The sequence below is a fragment of the Scyliorhinus torazame genome, chromosome 6 (assembly GCF_047496885.1).
Source record: "Scyliorhinus torazame isolate Kashiwa2021f chromosome 6, sScyTor2.1, whole genome shotgun sequence".
Taxonomy (NCBI): Eukaryota; Metazoa; Chordata; class Chondrichthyes; order Carcharhiniformes; family Scyliorhinidae; genus Scyliorhinus; species Scyliorhinus torazame.
In genome coordinates, this window is record NC_092712.1 from 171,135,620 (window position 1) to 171,157,180 (window position 21,561).

Sequence of the window (21,561 nt, forward strand, 5' to 3'; positions counted from 1 at the left end):
GTCCCCCAGCCCCCGCTGAAGCCCCCCCAACCAGCGGAACGGCTCCCCACGCGACTGTGGTGGCGCTGGACACAGTCCGCAACCGCCGCGCTAAGTTCACGACGGGTGAGGCCACATGTGCCGCACGCCGTCAGGAACTCTGCCGGTCAGGGATGGAGCATCGCATTCGGTGAGGGAGAGGAGAATACCCGATGGCGTCAAAACCGGGGGCACCGCCGATTCGCGATGCTCCGCCCCTGAAAAGCGGCATACTCTAGGAGTACACCACGCCACATATCCATGGCCTCAGGCCATTGCCTGAGGCCTGCCCCGCGATGCTCTGTCCTCGACTGGCCAAGTTCCCGTTGGCATGGGGCACGTGTGGTCTCACCCGTCATGAACTTAGCGTGGCAGGCTGCGGACTCAGTCCAGCGCCGCCACAGTTGGGGGAGGGGCAATCGTGGGCAGGTGGCGCTTCATTCGAGGCTGGGGACACTGTGGAGCGGCCGAAGGGGGTATTATTTTTGTAGTCCGGGTCCGCCGGCTGAGTCCGCCATGAAGCATGGCGCGGCCGCTGCATGCCGCCGTCATGCGCATGTGCAGCCATGGAACCGGCAATGCTCCGGGCCATATCGGCAGCTAGAGCTGGGAGCTCTACACTGTCTCAATGCTAGTTTTCCTGGTATAAAACACCATCGTTTTCATGCCGGCGTGGGGGTTTAGTGTGCCAAACGGAAAATCCAGCCCAAAGTGTCTACACCCCGATTGACCAATCAAACTACTCCATACTATCATATGCAAGAAGAAGAACAAGAACAGGGAACCCCAAATAACTAAAACACAATGACAGGGGTTATAAAAATTCCAAATCTCCAAAAAACATCCAAATGGCCACAATCAAATCTCTCCTAGTCTGTTTCTCCTCACAAAGTAATTTGCCTCCACTGCCATATTAAAGTAATGGTTCTTGTTTTTAAACATGACCCACAGTTGAGCCGGGACCACCATTCCAAATCACACCTCATTTTTGCATTGAGCCGCCATTGAACCCAGCTCGTTGTTATGCCAGTTCCCCCCCAATGTCCTGGTAAACTCAAATACGATGCCCATTTCAATAGTTTTCCGTCGTGGCCTTCGCCTATTTCAAGATCCGCACTTTATCAAAATATCTATGAAGGCGGACTATGATTATTCATGCTGAATCCCGGGTTTTGGTTTCTATTCTAGTGATCAGTGGGCAGGGTCTACCATGAGAGGAATAGCAAAGACCCCCACCAACCTCCGAGCGTCTTCGCCACAAATTCTGTGGAATTCATGCCTTCGATGCTCTCGATAACCCGACAATCCGCAGATTTTGGCGCCTGGACCTGTTCTCTTCATCTTTAATCTTGCGTCTTAAAACCTTTTGGGTGTCCGCCATCAACAAAACCTCACCCTCCAAAGAGGAAATCTGAATACTATAATCCCAGACCGCCTCTTCCATCTCACAGACCTTTATGCCTTGGCCTCCATCCACTGCTCCACCCTCTCCAAGATTAACTGAAGCGGGGGCCACCGCATCCTCGATTGCCCGAGAAACATGTTCTACCATCAACAGCCTTTACTTATGGAACTCTTCCACAAGGAACTCCATCAATTTCTCTGTTGGCTCCATGGAAGGCGTCAGCGATCTGGAGGACTCCGTCATGTTTTTTTTCCCCCTCACCAGGAGATACTGTCAAATCGGGTGTGGTGCTTTTACGAGTCTTCTGTCTGGTTTTACCCCCTGCAGGCATCTCACTTCGGAGGATAGACCAGTAAGTACAAATTCTCTTTCCATTTTAAAAACAATTACACCCGTAAATCGGATGACAAGGGCCCAAAGTACTTTGCTGAACGCGAGCCGCCTTGTACTTGACCGCTCACTGCATCAGCGCAATCGGAAATGAGTTTGGCGCAATACTTGATACGCTTTGTGATAGGCTAGTTTGTGGGCTCTGCAGTGAAGGTATTCAAAGGGAGCTCCAGATCACAGGCAGGGCACCATCCCACCCTAATTGCTGGTGAGGGCCCTCCTCAGAATTCCCCTTCAGCCCCCCTTAGTTCCCCCATTCAGCCACACCAGAAGTCCCCAGAAATCCCCTTCAGCTTCCCCCATTCCACCATTTAGGCCCCGCCCCTTGGCAGTGCCAACCTGGCACCTTGCATTCCGAGGGGTGGCAAGGTGGTAGTAGCCTCAAAACAATAGTGCCAGGTGCCTAGGGGGTCCCTCCTGGGAGATGGGCGTCAGGAGGGCTTGTGCCTCTTCCCAAGGTTGGTGATCCTTTGGCTGCTCTCCTTATTTGCTGCCATTAAACCCATTAATCAGTCAGTATGTAAAAGATAAGGCTTTCCCATAATAAAGTGAAAATGTGCTCATCTGTACCCATACATTATTTAGACAATCAGTCATAAATATACACCCCTAGTAATAAAGTGAAAGTGTTGTTATCTGCACCAATAAACCCTTTCAACAGTAAGTCTGTATGTAAGAAATAAAGTTTTCTCATAGTAAAGTGAAATTGATGTCATGTGTACCCCGAAACCCATTAAAATGACACTTACCCGCCTTCCGATGCTCAAATGCGTTCTTTCTCCCACGAGACTGCTTGCTGCCTCAACTGACCTGCCAAAAGGCGATTGGCCTTCTCTCCATATTTGTATGCCTCCCTTCTCAAGCGGCATAACTGCCATGCCACCTTATCAGTGGAAAATAGGTCAAATTGCATCTGCAACTTATTTCTACTAGCCAAAAGGTCTGGTGTCAGATTCCTTGAATATCTACTCTTTCATCCAGAATTTCATCCATCAAAATCCATGATCAGCCAACAACCCCAGATCTAAAGTCCACATCGGCCGCTGACTGACCCCATCACCAATACCACATCACCAGGTGCGGAGAGTCGTCTGACATCACCATTGCGGAAGGAAAATGGAGAATTCCCTACCCCCAGGGTGCAAAAAAACAATCTGCTCACCCCATCTTCTCCATAAGTGCTGCCAACAGCTTTGCTGCTGCCAAGGGGACCAACGACTTTGGGTTGGATCAATCCAACTTAGTGTTCAGAACACAATTCATATCACCTCCTAAAACCAGCCGGTGCATATCCATATCAGGTATCGTAGCCGGTATTCTCTTCATAAACTCCACGTCATCCCAGTTTGGGACATAAATGCTCACTAGAACCATCAATTTACTCTCTAATGTCCTCGTAACTATGACGTACCTGCCTCCCCAGGCTGCTACCACGTTATCCACCTGGAACCAAACTCTCTTATTAATAAGCATTGACATCACCCAGTCCCTGCTATCAAAATGGGCATCACGGTACCATAGTGGTCGGCACAATTGTTTCACAGCTCCAGGGTCCCAGGTTTGATTCCCGGCTTGAGTCACTGCCTGTGTGGAGTCTGCACGTTCTCCCCGTGTCTGCGTGGGTTTCCTCCGGGTGTTCTGATTTCCTCCCACAGTCCAAAAATGTGCAGGTTAGGTGATTTGGCCATGCTAAATTGCCCTTAGTGTCCAAAAAGGTTAGATGGGGTTACGGGGATAGGGTGGAGGAGTGGGCTCAGGTAGGGTGCTCTTTCCAAGGGCTGGTGCAGACTCAATAGGCCGAATGGACTCCTTCTGCACTGTAAATTCTATGAAAACCTGAGTGAAATACCTGGTTAACCCAACTTTTCTGAAGCCTAACCTGGTCTTTTACCTGCAGCTGGGTCTCATGCAACAGGACCACATCGGCCTTCACACTTTTTAAATGAGAGAAAACTCTTACACATTTCACTGGGCCCCCTATACCCCTTAATTGAATTGGAGGCCTCTCACCCCACCCTCTCTTTTAAGTCAGCCATTTCTAACGTGAGGGCTCGCCCCCTCTGTCCACCAATTCCTGAAATAAAAGCCCACCACTGATGGACGCCTGCTCCACCCCATGACGGAGCAGCTTCCTGCTCCCATTGTCATGATATTCAGGTAAACATCATAGCACTAACATACATGCATACTGATGGACAGATCAACGGACCAATCAACACACACACAACACCACAGCCAATCACAGGCAAGAGCATACACACTACAAAACAGGGAACACAACACTTCCTGAGCATTCCAGCAGGAGACAGCTCAGGGCACAGAGCTCATAGCCAGCCACTCAGACATCCACCATGTGCTGAGTGCCACTCCAGGATAGTGTTAGGAATAGGTCCACAGATTCTAGGGTTCTGATCAAACCTCAGTAACCAGTTTACTACTGTAAATAAATGTTAGTAATAAAACTGAGTTGTACCATTCGCAACCGTGTTGGTTCGTCTGTGTAGCAGAGTACCCAACACATCACCCGTCACCACGGCACTCTATGCCCCCCTACCTACCTCAAACATCACCCATCCATTTCCTCTTGAACTACTACCTCTCACTTCAAAACTCCTCCCCCCACCATCCACACCTTCTAAGCTCCACGAAACCAGCTTGCACAGGCTCTGCAAACCACAGTTCCTTCCCCCACCTTGCTATGGTTCACCAATAACATTGATAATCTTTATTAGTGTCACAAGTAGGTTTACATTACACTGCAATGAGATCTGGACGCAATTTTAAAATCACTCGCTACACTGGGGAGTTCCTGCAAGCTATGTGCAAAATGAGGCTATGTGCGGCCTTGGCAGTGCGTTCCCTGTTGAGGTCCTTATGCACGTGGGACACGTGGCCAAAATCACCCGTTATGAGATTTTGTTCCCATTTGGTTGAATCAAGCCCCTTGCCTCTCTCTTTCCTTTTATATATCGGAAAAAGTCTTGCAATCTTCTTTTATATTATTAGCTAGCTTACACTCATATTTCATCTTATCCCCCCTTATTGCTTTTTTTTAGATGTCCTCCCCTTACTTTTAAAGGCTTCCCAATCCGCTGGCGTCCCACTAATCCTCACCACCTTTTCTGCTTTTTCTTTTGCTTTTATGCTGTCCCTAACGTCCCTTGTCAACCATGGTTGCTTGTCCTCCCCAAGCATGTTTCCTCCTCCTCAGGATTGTCATGTTGGGTGTTCCGCTATACAGACGAACCAACACGGTTGCAGATGGTACAACTCTGTTTTATTACTATCAATAACAACATCTGTAAACGTATGACTGTGGTTCATTCTTTACCCTTTAACCTGTGGACCCAGCCGTTACACTATCTTAGAGAGGCACTCAGCACATGGTGTATGTCTGAGTGGCTTGCTGTGAGCTCCGTGCCCTGAGCTGTCTCCTGTTAGAATGGGCGGGAACTGTGGTGTTCCCCGTTTTATAGTGCATGTGCTCTTGCTTGTGATTGGCTGTGATGTTGCGTGTGTGTTGATTGGTCCGTTGATCTGTCCATCAGTGTGTATGTGTGTTTGCACCATGATATTTATCTGAATATCATGACATCCCCCTTTTCTACAAGAATATGTGCCGATGTGGTAATAAATATAGATGTGTACTGAGTGCAGCTGAATGTGTGTGTGCAATATCTACAACATGTACATGAGGCTAAACTATATAGATAGGAAGGTGTCAGGTGCAACATAGCAACGAGGTTGTACCATAAACAAAACAAGTGCAATCATCAAACATCAAAAACAAACTCCTGTAAAGACAAAGAGCGAAACATATTAACATTGTGGCACAACACTTTAGTGAGTCCAATGTTCAAACAGGCTCATAAGTCCAGCCTAGTAGGTGGGTGACGAATTCGGGTTGACCGGCTGAGGAATGGGCCTGGCCACAGGTGACAGAGGAATAGGCATGGTGGCAGGAAGTTCCACGAAGTCGACATCAGGAACAACAGGAGGGCGTGGCACCGGTGTGAGTTCCCGTAGCGAAGGTGGAAGTAGGCGAAGAGCCCGGCGATTACGCCGGCGAATGGAGCCATCAGGCATGCGAACCAGGAACGAGCGGGGAGCCACGCGGCGGAGTACTTAGGCAGTTGCCGACCAGCCACCCTCTGGTAGGTGGATGCGGACGTTGTCTCCAGGTGCCAAGGCAGGAAGATCAGTTGCCCAAGTGTCATGTGCCACCTTCTGCTGAGCACGCTGCTGTCGCATCCTTTGCAGTACTGGAGCATGGTCGGGTGTAGGAACAAAAATGGATGGCACAGTGGTCCTGAGGGCGCGACCCATCAACAGCTGGGCTGGTGAGAGGCCAGTGGATAGTGGGGCCGAGCGATAGACCAGCAGGGCTAAGCAGAAATCCGATCCGGCATCAGCAGCCTTGCAAAGGAGCCGCTTGACGATATGGACGCCATTTTCCGCCTTGCCATTTGACTGGGGCTGCAGAGGGCTGGACGTCACGTGTGTGAAGCCATACGAAGCAGCAAAAGAAGACCCTTCTTGGCTTGCAATCCGACATGACAGTAAGCGGAATGCCATGGCGAGCGAAGGTTTCTTTGCATGCCCTGGTGACAGCGGTCGATGTCAAATTGTGCAGGCGCATGACCTCTGGATAATTCAAAAAGTAATCTATAATGATGATGTAGTCCCTGCCGAGCGCATGAAAAAGGTCCACACCCACCTTCGCCCAGGGGGACGTTACCAACTCATGGGGTTGAAGCGTCTCAGTGGGTTGCGCCGGCTGAAACCTTTGGCAGGTGGGGCAGTTGAGCACCATGTTGGCAATGTCGTCGCTGTTGCCCGGCCAGTAGACAGCTTCTCGGGCCCTCCGCCTGCACTTCTCAACCCCTAGATGGCCTTCATGTAATTGTTCGAGGACCAGCCTGTGCATGCTGTGTGGAATCACAATCCGGTCCAACTTTAGGAGGACACCGTCAATGACGGCCAAGTCGTCCCGGACATTGTAGAATTGTGGGCACTGGCCTTTGAGCCACCCTCCCGTCATGTGGCGCAACACACGTTGTAGAAGGGGGTCAGCCGCAGTCTCCCGGCGAATACTGGCCAGACTTGAATCATTAGCTGGCAGATTGGCCGATGTGAAGGCCACATGCGCTTCGACCTGACATATAAACCCCTCCGAATCGGGCGGTGTGTGCTAACTGCTCTGGATAGGGCATCCGCGATGATGAGGTCCTTTCCCGGGGTGTAGACCAGTTGGAAGTCGTACCTCCGGAGCTTGAGCAGAATGCGCTGGAGGCAAGGGGTCATCTCATTCAGGTCCTTTTATATGATGCTGACCAGGGGGCGATGGTCGGTTTCCACGGTGAACTGAGGGAGACCATACACGTAGTCGTGGATCTTATCAATGCCGGTTAACAAACCCAGGCACTCCTTCTCTATCTGCGCATAGCGCTGTTCTGTGAAGGTCACGGCCCGCGAGGCATAGGCGACTGGGGCCCATAATGCAGTGTCGTCCCATTGCAGGAGTACCGCCCCAATGCCGGACTGGCTGGCATCAGTCGAGATCTTCGTATCTCGAGCGGTGTCAAAGAACGCCAATACTGGGGCTGTGGTGAGCTTAATTTTGAGCTCCTCCCATTTCTTCTGGTGTGCGGGAAGCCACTGGAACTCCGTAGTCTTCTTCACTAGGTGACGAAGAGCCGTTGTGTGGGAGGCAAAGTTGGGAATGAACTTCCCCAGGAAGTTGACCATCCCGAGAAAGCGTAGCACTGCTTTCTTGTCTGCCGGCTGCGGCATGGCTGTAATGGCGCTCACTTTGTCTGCATCCGGACGCACTCCTGACCGGGATATGTGGTCCCCCGGAAACTTTAGCTCAGTCTGGCCAAAAGAACACTTGGCTCGGTTGAGGTGCAGGCCGTGTTCTCGTATCCGAGCAAAAACACGCTGGAGACGACTGATGTGCTCCTGTCGTGTGGTGGACCAGATGATGACGTCGTCAACATAGACACGCACCCCTTCGATGCCCTCCATCATCTGTTCCATGATTCTATGAAATACCTCGGATGCCGAGATGATGCCAAATGGCATTCTGTTATAGCAGAACCTGCCAAAGGGAGTGTTGAAGGTGCACAGCTTCCTGCTGGACTGGTCCAGTTGAATCTGCCAAAAACACTTTGAGGCATCAAGCTTTGAAACAATTTTACCCCGGGCCATTTCGCTCGTGATCTCTTTCCGTTTGGGTATGGGGTAGTGTTCCCTCATGATGTCGTTGTTCATGTCTTTCGGGTCGATTCAGATCCTGAGTTCGCCAGAGGGCTTTTTAACGCACACCATGGAGCTGACCCATGGCGTGGGCTCTGTGACCCGGGAAAGTACTCCTTGGTCCTGGAGATCCTGCAGCTGCTGCTTGAGGCGGTCTTTGAGTGGTGCTGGGACTCTACGGGGTGCGTGAATGGCCGGGATGGCATCCGGTTTGAGCCTTATTCTGTAAGTATAGGGCAGTGTGCCCATGCCCTCGAAAGCCTCCTGGTTGTGGGCGAGGAGCGAGTGGAGCTGTGCCCTAAATTCTGCATCTGGGAAGTCGGACATGGCTTCTGGAGACAGAGTGTGTACCCGCTGAACGAGGTGGAGAACCTTGCACACCTGTGCGCCTAGCAGGGAGTCCTTCGATGATCCAACTATCTCAAAGGACAGTGTGGCTGTGTATACATTGTGTGTGACCTCGAGCTGGCAGGATCCCATGGCCGGGGTAACATTTCCGCTGTAATCGACCATCTGACAGCGGGATGGCTGAATCGGTGATCTGACCTTCAAGGCGTAGAAGGCTGACCATGCTATAAGGTTGACGGAGGCACCAGTGTCTAAACGGAATGTGATTGGTGATCGGTTGACCGTTAGGGTGGCACACCATTCATCACCGGATTAACGCTGTTCACTGTCATCGGCTGGTGGGTCCTGCTTGGGGACATCCGGTTCCTGTCAATGACCGCGACGCGGAAGGCTTCCCGGTCGTCGGTATCACCGGTCTGTACATCGTCAGGGTATGACTCGGTGTATGGAGGCTGAATGGTCCGCACGTCCCTGCGAGGCTGTCGGAATTGGGGAGCGTTGGCAGGTTGAGCTGCTCGACAGCAGGCAGCGTAGTGGCCCATCTTGCCACAGCGGAGGCATTGTCGATTCTTTGCTGGACATTGCCGCTTTAAATGTGCCAATCCACAGTTGCCGCACGTCGTGACGTCATGGCATTTGTTGGGCCATCGCGCATGCACAGTTCGGTCCTGCATAGAGCACGCCTGCGCGTCGCGTCCCTCTGCGTCGACGTCTCTTTTGGTGTATACAAGCGCGGGAGGCCGCGGAAAGCACGCAAAATGGCCACCCTCGTCCGGGCCGCGGGCCGGGAGGAACTGAATCGACTGGACCCGCTCGGCCTCGTAGGACCCCTGCTGTGCCGATTCCGCCGCCTGGAATTGGGAGTACCGGCTGGTCGCGTTTTTCATGGAGGACGCAGGCTTCGATGGCGGTGGCTAAGGTGAGGCTCTTAATTTTGAGGAGCTGCTGGCGTAGGGTGCCTGAGGTGACCCCAAAAACTATCTGGTCCCGAATCATGGAATCGGAGGTGGCCTCATAACCGCAGGACTGCGCGAGGATACGGAGGTGTGTCCGGAAAGATTGTAAAGGCTCATCCTTACCCTGCAGGCGCTGCTGGAAGAGGTACCTCTCGAAGCTCTCATTAACCTCAACGCTGAAGTGCTGCTCGAGTTTAAGAAGGACCGTCTTGTACTTCGTCTTGTCCTCACTGTCCGCGAACACCAGGGAGTTGGAGATGTGGATGACGTGTTGCCCTGCCGTGGAGAGGAAGAGGGCGATTTTTTTTGGTGTCCGAAGCATGTTCCCTTTCTGTGGCTTCTAGGAAGAACTGGAAGCGCTGTTTAAACAGCTTCCAGTTGATGCCGAGGTTTCCAGCGATTTGGAGCGGCTGTGGCGGGCTGATGGTGTCCATGGCGCAGGATGGCGGATTCCTGAAGATGTGTAGGTAGGTCTCACAGTTGCTGGGTTCCAATCCTGGTACTATGTCGTGTTGGGTGTGCCGCTATACAGACGAACCAACACGGTTGCAGATGGTACAACTCTGTTTTATTACTATCAATAACAACATCTGTAAACTTATGACTCTGGTTCATTCTTTACCCTTTAACCCATGGACCCAGCCCTTACACTATCTTAGAGAGGCACTCAGCACATGGTGTATGTCTGAGTGGCTTGCTGTGAGCTCTGTGCCCTGAGCTGTCTCCTGCTGGAATGAGCGGGAGCAGTGGTGTTCCCCGTTTTATAGTGTGTGTGCTCTTGCTTGTGATTGGCTGTGATGTTGCGTGTGTGTTGATTGGTCCGTTGATCTGTCCATCAGTGTGCATGTGTGTTTGCACCATGATGTTTATCTGAATATCATGACAAGGATGAATTTCTGTTGTGCCTCTCGAATAACCCCAATAACTCCTGCTGTTGTTATTCCACTGTCTTCCCTGCTGGGCTCCCCTTCCAATTAACTCTGGCCAGCTCCTCCCTCTTGTCTTTGTAGTTACCTTTATTCAATTGTAATACCGTTACATCTGATTCCAGCTTCTCCCTCTCAAACTGCGGGGTAAAATCTGTCAATGTGGATGTGAAAAAGTTTGAGGTTCTGCACTTTGGTAGGAAGAATAGAGGTATAGACTATTTTCTAAATGGGGAAAGGCTTTGCAAATCTGAAGCACAAAGCAACTTAGGAGTCCTCATTCAGGATTCTTTTAACGTTAACATGCAGGTTCAATTGGATGTTCGGAAGGCAAATGCAATATTAGCATTCATTTCGAGAGGGCTAGAATACAAGATCAGGAATGTACTTCTGAGGCTGTATAAGGCTCTGGTCAGACCCCATTTGGAATATTGTGAGCGGTTCTGGGCCCCGTATCTAAGGAAGGATGAACTTGGGCTTGGAGGCGGTCCAGAGGAGGTTCATAAGAATGATTCTGGGAATGAAGGGCTTATCATACGAGGAGCGGTTGAGAAAACTGGGTCTTTATTGAATAGAGCTTAGAAGGATGAGGGGGATCTCATTGAAGCATACAGAATTCTGAGAATGGAATTTGTTAATGTAATTTGTTTTTAATTCTATTCTATGCAGGTGGGTGATGGAGATCCACTTATGACACAAAGAAATATACACAGGCGAAAACTGTGATTGTTGGGTTAGGAGGTTGTATGCTTGTAATGCCTAACTTTAAATAAATGTTTATTACACATGTATAAAGAATAACTCCTGTTCTATCATTCACAGCTGACTTTCTGGATGAGAACAATGATTTATTGCTGATACAGGTTTTGAATTAATAGTGGCCCAGAAAGAGTAAAAATCTGGAAAACATTGCTTAAGCTATCCACGTTACTAAGTAAGGACAGTAATTATTGATCTTGGTGATGCTGAAAATGTTGAAGACGCCATAAATTTTGAAAATTGATTATTTGTTTGCTCACAGGTCCCGAAAACTGTCTTGTCATGCTGGCTGTGTTTATAAAATGGAGAAGGTAGTTCATTGCAAAATCCTCACTTATGACAATTAATAAGCAGTTCTTTTAGTTGTCTATGTTCCAAGTTACACATTGGTTGTATTGTCCCTAATGACTTTCGTGGAGAAGTTGTCGAAGATTTTAAATGTCTTTAAGTAAATATCATTAGAACACAACTGGAAGCATATTTATCAGCCAAAGACATTTTTAAGGTCACCACTGCATAATGATGACCAACCTTACGACAGGCTGTGAATCGGCTTCTGCTCGAAAGCATTTTGAGAAACTCTTGGATCTTATTTGCTTGAAGTGTTTGCACTATTCTTAATTGGTGTGTAAACCTGGAGGTATGGTACTGATGTTGTTTTACATAGTTGTCAGGGAACAGTTAATTAACTCCATCTGAAGATGCTAAAAATTTATTTCAATAAATCTATCTGAAATCTCATCATGAGCAACAGTTAACATTTAAAATAACCAGACAACAGATTGCTCTTTGCAAGCAGACTCATGAGGTTCCCCATACCGTTTCTCACATCAGGGGGGGGATTCTCTGACCCCCTGCCGGGTCGGAGAATCGCCGGGGGCTGGCGTGAATCCCGCCCCCGCCGGTTGCCGAATTCTCCGGCACTGGATATTTGGCGGGGGTGGGAATCGCGCCGTGCCGGTTGGCGGGGCCCCCTCCCCCCCGACGATTCTCCGGCCCGCGATGGGCCGAAGTCCCGCTGCTGGAATGCCTGTCCCGCCGGCGAGAATCAAACCACCTCTCTTACTGGCGGGACAGGTGCCGCAGTGTTCAGGCACATTGTCCAGAATGTCGGTCTCATTGGGATGCTAGGCAATGACTCCACATGCTACATTGCCCGCCCACCCACAGGGACCCATTTGGGTTGTGTGAAGTGTTTACTTAACCACGATTCTCAAATCCCTATTGCCAATAATCTTCTGCCGCATGGCCAGAGGCCTCGGCAGTAGGTGAGGGTTATGGGTGGTTGGTGGGGCAGATGGGCAGGGACAAGGGTTGCCCCTGGAACAGGTATACATGATCCAGGGGTTGGCATTGTGGTGCCATGGGCGGGTGCCACTGATTGCCCCCCCAAGTGCTCCCCCCAACCCTCCCATGGCTGCCCACCCCTGCGGAGGGTTCACCACCCCCCCACCGAGCATGGGCAGCAAGCGCCGTGCCTCACTCTTTGCCTGTGAGCAAAGATGGCTACTCACCTCCTCAGCTCCCCACAGTAGCCCTTCCACCAGGTTCACGTTTTTCAAAAGGAGTACTGATCGGGGTCAGTGTGAGCACTTGCTGGGGAGGCTGCTGAATGACAGGAGGCCATTGGATATGGGGTGGCTCTCGTTAATTGTATGGAAATAGGGCTTAAATGGTGGTAACTGGTTTCTCACTACGCTGCGGTAAGATCCAGATTTCGCCTACGGGAGCGGGCCGATTGCATCACAAATTGTTTGGCAGCTTGCGCGGTTTTCGTTTTCGGCCTCTCTCGCTAATCACCGGCCTCGTTTCGTTCGAGCGAGAGTACAATGAAGCCGGTGAATCACATCCACAGTTTAAAAACCCGGGGCTCCAATTTAAGACTGAGAAGAGGAGAATGATTTTCTCTCAGATGGTCGTTATCTGTGGAATTCTCTTCACCAGGGAGCAGTGGGGACTGAATCGTTGAATGTATTCATGACTGAGTTACATAGATTTATTACATGTTACATGGTAGACAAGGAAGTCAAAGGTTATAGAGGTAGACATGAAAGAGGGGTTAAGGCCATGATCAGAGTAGCCACGAGTTATCGAATGGTGGAGCATGCTAGAGCAGCTGAATGGCCTACTCCAGCTCCTAATTCTTGCAACACTGTGTTCTTGGGGTGTATATACAGCGGCAGCGAGAGGTGGTTTAAGTTTGGCAGCATTGGTAGTATGTAAGGTGAAGTATCTGGATGTTGTTTTGTGAGTCCTGAATGCCAATGAGTGCTAATGGATGAGTGGTGTGAGTGTGGTGCATTGGGCAGTGCGTAGGTTTGGTGGTATGGGAGGTGGGAGGAGATTTCTGACCTTAAGCACCTGTTTAGGTAATTAGATTTATTGTGGCTCTGCTGCCAGGTTCTCTGGCCCATTCCCTTCTTACAGTTATCCTTCCCCCTTTCCCCTCCACTCCACCATGGAACCATGCATCTCTCCTCTTGTCCACCTCCATCATCAAGATCTCCAGGATCCATGAACTGGTGTCCTCTCTCTGCCCTCGTATCCTATTTTCCCTGTCCTAATTATTCATTCATAGGATGTGAGGTTCGCTGACTAGACCAGCATTCATTACCCATCCTTAATTGCCCTTGAGAAAGTGGTGGTGAGTTGTCTTCATGAAGCACTGCAGTCCATGTGATGTAGGTATACCCACAGTGCTGTTAGGGTGAGAGTTCCAGCATTTCAATACAGCAACAGTAAAGGAACTGCAGTATATTTCGAAGTCAGGATGGTGATTGGCTGCACTAGTCAGTGCAGTTCCCCTTTAAGAAGAACAGACTTCCTTTAAGAACAAAAGGCTGGCTGCACCAGACAAGGTGACCAGACAGTGTTTGGCACCCTGCTGCTTGAAAAGGGAACCAGCAGTATGATAGACGCTCAGCCCTATGCTACATTAATGGGAATGAGGCAGAAATAACCAAATTTGTGTTGTTGACCTTTGCCAGAACCTTCACGGGCACGTCACGAATCATGTCCCTTTGGGCGTCACAGTGGCACAGTGGTTAGCACTGTTGCTTCACAGTGCCAGGGTCCCAGGTTTGATTCCTGGTTTGGGTCACTGTCTGTGTGGAATCTGCATGTTCTCCCCGTGTCTGCATGGGTGTCCTCGGGTGCTCTGGTTTCGTCCCACACGTCCCGAAAGACGTTCTGTTAGGCAATTTGGACATTCTGAATTCTCCCTCAGTGTACTGAACAGGTGCCGGAATGTGGCAACTCGGGGCTTTTCACAGTAACTTCATTACAGTGTCAATGTAAGCCTACTTGTGACAATAATAAAGATTATTATTATTATGCCCGAAAATCACTCTGCTGTCTCCATTGACTGGAACCGGTCACGGAATCTGTTTTTGCAAACGTTGATGATTTAAATCTAATTTGTCGACAAGGGCAGCCTGAACATAACAGGGGAGAATGCCAGTGGGTGACTTTGAAGAGAATATGGTCCAGATTATTAGTTGGATCAATACTGATGAAGCCGGTGATGCTGAAGCCAAAGGCCTAGTTCACAGTTTGTTGTTTATTTAAACATTTTTATTTATGAAGGGAGAAAGGAGAAATACAATGTAACTACAGACTTTATTAAAGGTTGTTGCCTGAAAAGTTAACTTTGGGCACGATTCAGCTACTCATTGCTCCCAGTGAGGATCCAGGCGCAACAAGTGAACAAATTGGGCTCCGGGTGCTGGGCGCCGGGCCGATCGTAAGTCACCTGACTCACTCCACCTGGCGTGATATGGATCTTGCCCTCACTGGGCGAGTTCCAGATCAGCATTTTATGACTCATTTAAATACACGGACGCCGGATTCACCCATCACCCGGGGGTCAACGGCCATGCCTGTGAGACCTCACCAGGGCACCGTTTAGCACTGGTCTACACAGATGTGGACCAGGCCAACGGAACCTCAAGGGATCTCGCAGGCCTTTGGTGACCCCTGGGTGGTCGGGGACAGGGCAAGGTTGTACCCTGCCACTGCCAGAGTGCTCAGGTGGCAGTGCCATGGTGCCCAGGTGTTGGCACTGCCAGATGTCTGGCCTGGGGGGGGGGGTTGGATCCTTGCCAATAGGAGAAGGGGGGGGGGGGGGTAGTGAGGGGGGGGGGGGGTCCCAGATGCCTCTACAAGTTTTGCGGCATAAAGGCAGGGGTCAATAAAGTGGTGGGGGGAGCACGGTGTGAACATCGGGGCTGCCGATCAAGATGGCGCCCCGATCTTCGAACCGCTGTTCCTGCTGGTAAGACCAGCTTGCCAGCAGGAAACCTCTCTGCGTGTGGCCTTGATGGGGAGAAACTCCCCAAGGCCAAAAAATAGACATCCCACCAAACACACCTAAAAGCAGATTTTTGTCCAATGAATCACAGCCTTTGCTTTTCTCTCCACATACGTTGTTAGACTTGTTGAGTATTTCCAGCATTTTGTGTTTTATTTCAGATTTCCAGCATCCACAGTATTTAGATTTTGTTTCAGCTATCGACCTGCCAACCTAGCATCTGTTGTGGGAGTTTCAGAGATCGAGTAGTTGAGCACTTGGTTAAGTGTTTCGAGAAGGTCAGCATGGATTTGTGCCTGGTTAACTTAGTTGAACCAGGACCAGAGGTTAATACCACTATCCCGCTGAGGAAGAAGATTGAATCAACTACATTGCTCAGAAGAACATATTTGTACTTCTCTGGAAATATTGCGAACCATCTGTACATAGTGTGATGATCTTTGACCTGGAAGTAACTCAGTAAGTTAGTTGATGTTCAGTGCCATTCACAACTCCTCAGATACTGAAGCAGTCCATGTCCAAGTGTGACAGGACCTGGACAGTATCTGAGTTTTGCTGACAAGTGGCAAGTAATATTTACACCACATGACCATTTCCAACAAGACAGAATCCAACCATTGCCCCATGACATTCAATAACATTGCCATCACTGAGTCCCCACTATCAACATCATGGTGGTCTCCTCAAAGCCTGTTCACCATCTACAAAGCACAAGTCAGGAGAGTGATGGAATTATCTCCACTTGCCTAGATAAATGCAGCTCCAACAATATTCAAGAAGTTCAACACTATCCAGGATAAAACAGCTCGCTTAATTGGTACCCCACCCACACACATTCATTCCCTCCACCACCAATGCATAGTTGGAGCAATGTCGACAAGATGTACTGCAGGATCTCGTTGAGGTCCCTGAGACAGCACCTTCTAAACTCATGGCCACTACCATCTAGAAGGACAAGAGCAGCAGATACTTGGACCACCACCACCTGAATGTTACCCTCCAAGTCACTCACCATCCTGACTTGGAAATATATTGCCGTTCCTTCAATGTCACTGTGTCAAAATCCTGGAGTTCCCTCCCCAATAGCAATGTGGTTGTACCTACCTCAAAGGGACTGCAGCGGTTCAAGAAGGCAATTCAGCTTCACCTTCTCAAGGGAAGTTAGGGGTGAGCAATAAATGCTTGCCTAGCCAGTGATGCTCAGATCCTGTAAATAGATAGAAAAAAGGAAAAATGCAGTTTTAACAAAATCCCTGTGGAATCTGTAAAAAGTTTTAAGAATTTGGAAATAACTTTAAAAAGTTTATATCACTTCTAAAGCAATTAATTTTAATTTTCTTGAAAATAAGAAATATTATTCTGTGACTGTGTGGAGTTTGTACGTCTCCCCGTGTCTGCGTGGGTTTCCTCCGGGTGCTTCGGTTTCCTCCCACAGTTCAAGGTGTGCAGATTAGGTGGATTGGCCTAAATTGCTCCTTAGTGTCCAAACGGTTAGGTGGGGATACAGGGATAGGGCGGGTTGTGGGCCTTCCTTTGGAAAGTCGGTGCAAACTCAATGGGCTGAATGGCCTCCTTCTGCACTGTAGGAACTCTTTGATTCTCTGATTAGTCCATGTGATCTGGCAAGCCTTGATCTGGAAAAAGTACCAATGGGGAGGAAGTTGATAAAGAAGCCATGTGACCAGGTACAAAGGAGAGTTTCTGATAAAATGGAGCATGGGGAGAACAGAAAAGGTGTATTTACAAGGAGCTATGTGTGTGTAATGCAGCTAAACAGGAGAGAAAGCCACAGACAGGGTTCGAGCAGAGAATGTGAATTGAACAATTTTATTGCTGTTGCTTCAGTTTTGCCAGGGCTGACCAGACTGTTTAATGCGGTTTATTGAACGATTCAGTTAAAGGAGTCTCTGGGAAATCTGTGCCATCAAGACTATTGTGAACGTAACTAAGGCGGTTTTTCAAGTAGGCGCCATTTGGGTGATGACTATCTATGGGGATATCAGAGGCAGAATTAGAGAACTTTAGAACTGCATGCGCTGCCACACATCCCCAGGGAGCGATATGGATTCTTATCATTGCTTAAAACATATCTTTGTTTTATCGACTGTTTAAAGTAAAATTTACATTTTCATTTGAAGAATCATTTGGCCTGATAAATCATGTTTAATTTGCATTGCTTCTGATTAGTGTTAAAGTAAAAGTTGCAAAAAATGAAATTTTAGTTATAAATTCTTCATTTGGTTCTTTTAGTTTACCACTCATTATAATAGTCTCTAATGTATCCAACAGGCTGTTTATCCAGCACTGTTAATTAGTTATCTAGCTAAGCAGTTTATTCCGAAAGCAGTATCACCAATTAGGAGACGTCCAGACACTGATCTCAATTATAATTGAAAGTTCATCAATCCAGTTAATATGTTTAATTACAATTATACACGGAGCGACCTTTACAACCTTTATTTTTTTATTGAGTAACATTGAGTTAGGCTTTACAGTGTTATCCCTGACTTCTTACGAGCTAATCACAGGAGACTCAGAGCAGGTTACGATCATTTACTCAGACATATGCAGGGAGAGTTGGTTCAATCATTCGCTGACCTGAATTCTGGTGTCTACCAAGAAACTGCACATTTTTATACCATGCTTCGCACATACACAGACATTGCTCACATTTGAATCTGATGTTAAACACATTTTACCAAAAAGAGGTGCATCGAGTACTAGCCATGCACCAACCCATAAGACCATAAGACATGGGAGCAGAATTAGGCCACTTGGCCCATCGAGTCTGCTCCACCATTCAATCATGGCTGATATTTTTCTCATTCCCATTCTCCTGCCTTCTCCCCATAACCCCTGATCCCCTTATTGATCAAAAACCTATCTATCTCTGTTTTAAAGGCACTCAGTGATTTGGCCTTCTGCGGCAAAGAGTTCCACACAGATTCACCACCCTCTGGCTGAAAAAATTCCTCCTCATCTCTGTTTTAAAGGATCGTCCCTTTAGTCTGAGATTGTGTCCTCTGGATTTAGTTTTCCCTCCAAGTCGAAACATCCTCTCCACATCCACTCTATCCAGGCCTCTCAGTATCCTGTAAGTTTCAATAAGATCCCCCCATATCCTTCTAAACTCCAACGAGTACAGACCCAGGGTTCTCAACCGTTCCTCATACAACAAGCTCTCCATTCCAGGAATCATTCTTGTGAACCTCTTCTGGACCCTTTCCAATGCCAGCACATCCTTCCTTAGATACGGGGCCTAAAACTGCTCACAATACTCCAAATAGGGTCTGACTAGAGCCTTATATGGCCTCAGAAGTACATCCCTGCTCTTGTATTCTAACCCTCTCGACATGAATGCTAACATTGCATTTGCCTTTCTAACTGCCGACTGAACCTGCACTTTAACCTTAAGAGAATTGTGAACAAGGACTTCCAAGAACCTTTGCGCTTCTGATTTCCTAAGCACCTTCCCATTTAGAAAATAGTCTGTGCCTACATTTCTCCTTCCAAAGTGCATAACCTCACACTTTTCCACATTGTATTCCATCTGCCACTTCTTTGCCCACTCTCCTAGCCTGTCCAAGTCCATCTGAAGCCCACCTACTTCCTCAATACTACCTGCCCCTCTACAGATCTTTGTATCATCTGCAAACTTAGCAACCGTGCCTTCAGTTCCTTCCTCCAGATCATTAATGAAAAGTTTTGTGAAAAGTTGTGGTCCCAGCACCGACCCGTGAGGTACACCACTAGTCACCAGCTGCTATCCTGAAAATGACCCCATTTTGCCCACTCTCTGCCATCTGCCTGTCAGCCAATCCTCTATTCATGCCAGGATCTTACCCTGAACACCATGGGTTTTTAACTTTTTTAACAGTGTCCTATGCGGCACCTTGTCAAAGGCCTTCTGGAAATATAAATAAATCACGTCCACTGGTTCTCCTTTATCCAACTTCCTTGTTACTTCCTCAAAGAACTCTAACAGATTTGTCAGACATGACCACTCCTTGACGAAGCCGTGCTGACTCAGTCCTATTTTATCATGCACTCCGCAATCTTATCTTTAATAATGGACTCTAAAATCTTACCAATGATCGAAGTCAGGCTAACCAGCCTATAATTTCCCGTCTTCTGTCTCCCTCCCTTCTTAAACAGTGATGTTACATTAGCTACTTTCCAGTCCTCTGAGACCCTTCCTGCCTCCAGTGATTCCTGAAAGATCATCACCAAGGCCTCCACAATCTCCTTGGCTATCTCTTTTAGAACCTTGGGGTGTAGTCCATCCAGTCCAGGTGATTTTCCACCTTCAGATCTTTCAGCTTCCCCAGAACCTTCTCCTTAGTAATGGCCACTGCACTCACCTCTGCCCCCTGGTTCTCCTGGAGCTCTGGCATCACAATGGTGTCTTCCACCGTGAAGACTGATGCAAAGTAACTATTCAGTTCATCTGCCATTTCTTTCTTTCCTATTATTATTTCTCCAGCCACATTTTCCAGAGGTCCAATGTCTATTTTAGCTTCTCTCTTACCTTTTATATATTGAAAAAAACTCTTCCTATCTTCCTTTGTATTACTAGTCAGCTTGCATTCATACTTCATCTTCTCCCCCCTTATTGCTTTTTTAGTTGTCCTCTGCTCGCTTTTAAAGGCTTCCCAATCCTCTGGTTCCCCATTAATCCTCGCCACTTTGTATGCTTTTTCTTTAGCTTTTATGTTATCCTTGACTTCTCTTGTCAGCCATGGATGCCTTGTCCTCCTCTGAGTATGTTTCTTCCTCCTTGGGATGAATTTCTGTTGTGCCTCCCGAAGAAACCCTCAAAACTCCTGCCATTGCTGTTCCACTGTCTTCCCTGCTAGGTTCTTTTTCCAATCAACTCTGGCCAGCTGCTCCCTCATGTCTTTGTAGTTACCCTTATTTAATTGTAATACCGTTACATCTGATTGCAGCTTTTCCCTCTCAAACTGCAGGGTAAATTCTAACACATTGTGGTCATTGCTCCCTCAGGGTTCCTTCACCTTAAGCTCGCTTATCAAGACTGCCTCATTACACATCTCCAAATCCAGAATTGCCTGTTCCCCAGTAGGCTCTGTCACAAGCTGCTCCAAAAAAAATCTCTTAGACAGTCCACAAATTTATTTTCTTTGGAGAACCCTTTGCTGAGGCTCCTAGCTTACCTTGGTATGACTATGGCCCCATCTCTATCTGCTACTAAGTCAATTGTTCTTATTGTTTTACTCCAAGACTTCATCAGTGCTAATGAGGTCAGCTAGTGCAGTCCTTGCAGTTGGAGATTCTGCAGTCATGTCTTAAGTTTTACAAAGGTCAACTGCTATTAGAATGTGTTTGGTGCTGACTTTTGCAACAAAGAGATATGCTGATTTTGTAAAAAGCAGATCTAAAATGGTTTTCTATTATTTTCTTATTAAGTCTTAAACCTCACTACATAATTATATTAAAACCGCAACCTTTCTTATTTATTTCCCCCTAACGATCCCCACTTGGCATTGGTGACAAGCGCAAGTGGCCAGCAGAGTTTTGGAGAAAGGCTGTAGTCTCACAGGATGATAGCAGCCACTGTACACCAGGTTTCCTTCCAGGAACAGCACAGTCAGCAAAGGGAACCAGCTGGTATGATCCCAGCAGTTATACAATCCTGCAAATATCACGGGCTGGATTTAGAATTGTTCAGGTCGATTGTACTTTGAAAATAGTGCTTGTGGATAACAGGTTGGTCTTCTGACGTCCCTGGAATGCCCTGTTGTTTTCAAAGTGAGGGTGGGGTGAGCTGGCAAGTGATTGCCTGTTCAGCTCCTTGAAGATCTTCCCAATGGGAACAAAGAATTTTGAAGCATAGAAAGGGAAGAACAAACAGTTGGGGCCAGTTAGCACACAGCTGTTGGGGACGCAGCAGTATCCATTGTTGCTGTTAATTTAGAGTTTTGAAAGAATTAGGAATTCTAACTTGTCCCTTTATTTCCCACCGCCAAGGATAAGGGCTAGGTAACCAGTTTGAGATTGCAAACGTATTAAGTCAAGCCATCTGTATCAGTCGGCTATTTAACTTCGACCTCTGGTCTCTTATTTCTCTTAATCTATTTCCCCATTACTAAATCTTAACCTCCAGACCTTTTCTTTGTGCAACTTCCTGGTGCGGCATATAATTCATGTCAAATACACAACCATTATTAACTG